Source organism: Mercenaria mercenaria, chromosome 13 (assembly GCF_021730395.1).
Source record: "Mercenaria mercenaria strain notata chromosome 13, MADL_Memer_1, whole genome shotgun sequence".
NCBI classification, from domain to species: domain Eukaryota; kingdom Metazoa; phylum Mollusca; class Bivalvia; order Venerida; family Veneridae; genus Mercenaria; species Mercenaria mercenaria.
Window position 1 is genome coordinate 44,140,115 of NC_069373.1, and position 4,468 is coordinate 44,144,582.

Below are 4,468 nucleotides of genomic sequence, written 5' to 3' on the forward strand. Positions count from 1 at the left end.
ACAAGATATGTTAAAAAATCATGAAAATTGTCCCTTCTACACGTCGGTTTTCAATCTGACTCTCAGTGCGATAAAGATCCACTTACATTGTACGTGCTAATTTGACGTTACGTCAAACGTTACTGAAAGGCATATACGAGTATATACGTAATTAAGGTAGTTTCATTTCAAATGTACTTTAATCATGCAGTCGTGCATAATATTCTTATAATGAATGAGTTACTGAAACGGCACAGAATCAATATTCTAACATCACACAATAAAGTCAACGAGGAAGACGGTAAAATAATTTTGCTGATTAAAAATAGTTCCATTATCAACGTGAGGCATAATAAATATATGGAAAAAATGTCCTATTGACATATTATTTGATCACGTCCATGCAAATATAGCCATGCAATATCGAGTCCATAGAGTTCACGAAGTGCACGTGTATGTGATAATAGTATTTTTTGTGTAAATATTTTTAGATAGAGAGGTGGTACTTGTACGTGTACGCGTTCATGTAGGATTTCATTCTTCCTTTCAATAAGCGTCCATGTGCTTAAGTTTAGAACATTAACTTTACACAGACTATGGCCATACAAGTTCATTTAATATCTGTGTGATACAGCCGTTGCCAGGGGTCGTGCAGGGTGTTGAACATTGAACAGACACAAACAAAACAGTCGTTCTTTGTAAACTGTATACACAAATGACATGCTGGAAATTCTATAGCAAAGATTCACTTACAAGAACGAGAAAAAGACTTGCCTTATTTATTTAATTATAAAATGCTCGTCACGAGCCTCTGGTTTTATTATGTTAATTCACTAGTTGAATAAATTCAGTAACAAAACTCACGCACGTAAGATCCTTTATATATTTCACAAACATCCGTAAATTGCAAGTATTAAGACTGTCGATATTTTCCTTTCAGATAATTCACTAAAATGAATATTTATCAAAATTGTGAAATTCTGTATTATGTTGAAAGAATATACAGAATTTGAAATTAACACCATTCAGTGAAATCAATGATAAATCGAATGAAAAGATGGCTGCTTCAAAGAATTCTTAAAAGTTTGTGATTTAAGCAGTGTAATTTATAAAACTTCTAGAGTGCATGTTTTATTAAAGTTGGTAATGCATGAAACATCGCTGGTGAACATCGCTGTAGCTAGCAAACTACGGGGACCCACGCATATATTTTCTAATTAATGTTGATCTGAAAGCAACACATGATAGGTACAGTACATAAAAATATTTCTGTTTTGACTAAGTTACGTTCAAAATGTTGAATTAAATTTTACTCCTCCAAAATACTTCTTACCGAAGAACTGTGTAGATCTAATCATTTTACGAATCTGTAGAATTAAGTCTATCGGATAAAAAACTTGTCTCTTATTAATATTCAATAAAGAAATTGTCAGTATAGTTTTGATATCTCTGGTGTTAGAAGAACACTAAAATGCATAGAAACTCATTTTAGTAAGATATTGAGCTTCTTTTAAAAAAGCAACGATGACAAGATGTCATATCAGCATTTTCGCAAGCGGTAAACTTTACAAATTTTGTTATGTGACAGAGATAACTCTTCCTCCCACATGACCATGTAAATAATGGAAAGTTTATCAATTGTGGATATTGTTTATTTCTTGATTTTATAGCAAAAAAAACAACACACGGTTTTTCTAGCATTATACAGTATTTCACATATAAATGACGTCATCAGTGACGCCACAACTAGAAAAACTAATAACGTTATTTTCACTATGACGTTCAAACACTTGTTTATAGATTTAAGATTATCTATCAAAATATTTTATTAAATGTTTTAGAATTTTGAACTCATTGTTTTATGCCATTTTGTACAGAAAACCATACTGAGCCCTTTGAGAAATTTACAACATTCCTAATTTTAATCCTCACATTTTGATTTAAAAAAAAATAGAAAATGAAAATGTGAAATAGCTTCCTTTTTGCACTAAGCCCTTTATATATCCTCAATATACACATAAGTTTAACAACTTGAACAAGTAAAACAGTTTTGAGATGACCCCTCAAGTTTGACTGAAGTACAGAGTACATGTACGTTTACATTTCCATGTCCGTGTCCGTGATAAAGGTCTAATACAAAATAGAATTGGTCCCTATACATGTAACTGACGTCTAACGAACGATGAAATGCAAACAGCGAGTATCCTTTCTGAAAGAGAAAAACTTCTCTACGAGACCGGTTGCATTCTACAACAGCATAACCGAGAAGACTTCATTCTTATAATGCTAGAGGTCAGCAAATACTGCGCTTAACTTGAACGTTAAAGCCTTACCAGCCGAGGGTCTGACATCTCTTTCTTTTGTAGTAGTGAAATGTGTATTACAACCGTGTTCCTTTTTGTGCACATTTATGTAGAAAATCATATATTCACAACTGTGCTAGGGAGTTTTTTTCCAGCCGCGACAAAAAGCCGTGCAGCCTCATGTTGGGCGCTGTTACTCAAACAAGAGGATAATGATGACACTATATCGCTCTTTTGACTCATGTCTTTGGAGGAGGATTTTTGAAATTTTTCTTATGCATGTCTCCGTAAAACAAATGAACCCCACGGCAGGACTATTTTTGACCCCTGTGGCATGTTTTGAACAAATTTGGTAGAGGACAACTACACAATGCTATATACCAAATATCCATTAGTTTTAGACAAGATTTTTAGTTTTATTAACTCTCATGAACAGACTCAATGAAATCGAGTCTGCTATTATTCTGCTTCGTTGCATTCTTTGCTTCCAAAGGATCATTTTACAGATTTTATTTGTATATCAAGGGAACCTCTAGGGTGGGGCAAAACAGCCTGTACAATGCCTATCAGCTCATGACAATGGACAATTGTGTGAAGTTTCAATCCATTTCCATTAGTGGGTACTAAGATACCAGCTTACATACAAAACATTAACGAAAAATTTCTAAGTCGAAAAAGGGGCATAATTTTGTAAAAAAGGCAAAATAGAGTTATGGAACCTGTGCACTGCATGTCAGATCATCACAGTGAACAAGTGTGTGAAGTTTCAATCCATTCCCATTGGGTATTGAGATACCAGCTTACTTTTAAAACTTCAATCAAAATTTCTAAGTCGAAAAAGGGCCATAATTTTGTAAAATAAAAACAGAATAGAGTTATGGACCCAGGGCAATGTAAGTCAGTTTATCACAATGAACAAGTGTGTGAAGTTTCAATCCATTCCCACAAGTGGTCAATGAGATACCAGCTTACATACAAAAACGTAACTAAATCGGGACGTGTACGCCTACGCATGGGCGAGTCCAATAGCTCTACCTATTCTTTGAATAGTCAAGCTAAAAATGCAAAATAGTTATGGAACCTGTGCACTGCATGTCAGATCATGATGACAGTGAATAAGTGTGTGAAGTTTCAATCAATTCCCTTCAGTGGGTACTGAGATACCATAAAACCTCAACCAAAAATTTCTAAGTTGAAAAGGGGGCATAATTTTTGTAAAAAAGAAAAACAGTTATGGAACCTGGGCAATGTAAGTCGGTTTATCACAGTGAACAAGTGTGAGAAGTTTCAATCCATTCCTACAAGTGGTTACGGAGATACCAGCTTACATACAAAAACTTAGCCAAATCGGGATGCCGACGCATAGGCGAGTCCAATAGCTCTGCCTATTCTTTGAATAGTCAAGCTAAAAAATGCGCAATGGTCAAAGAGATATCTCATATCTAAGTAAAACAATGAATCCTGAAGTGCGGCCAATTTTTACCCCAGGGGCATGATTTGAACAAACTCACGATGGGGAAACCAAGAATGCAACGTCATCAAAAACCAGCGCAAATGAGCTGTCCACACACAAATTTACGCCGATTCAGATGAGAAAGGTCTTGTAACTTTTTTATTACTGCAGCTTTCCACTCGAGATAAAGAGCACCGTACCCGGCCTGGAGTATACTATTTTGCGGTAGTGTTCCATTTGTATGTATAGCTTGGTTTTTTTCCCGAAAACGCGAACAGTTGGCAAAGAGGGCATGAGCTGTACCACACTTTTGTCTAAGAAAGTGAATTTTGACCTATTTTCGTGAAATGAGGACAGATTTGACGCTCAGTTAATATCAGTGACTAGCATAATACTCAATCATTGTTTTATTTTGCTGTTTTCAAGGATATTCGATGATATTTATTCGATGATGTTTATTCCAAACAATCAACATTATTAAAATGAGAACATCGACACTGTCGACTTTGTTGGAGAACATCCACACTTTTAATTAGAATCTCTCATTATTGCAAGTGTGCTTGCTAAAAGATGTCTGTAAGGCAGTCACCACGTTGTTCAACAACAAATACATGTATCGTCTGTACATACAAGCAGCAGTTAAAAACTTAGACCGCGAGGCTATAGGCCAGGTAAAATGGAACTGCCAAATCACATAGCAATGACTGAGCACACTGAGTATGGTGTAACATTA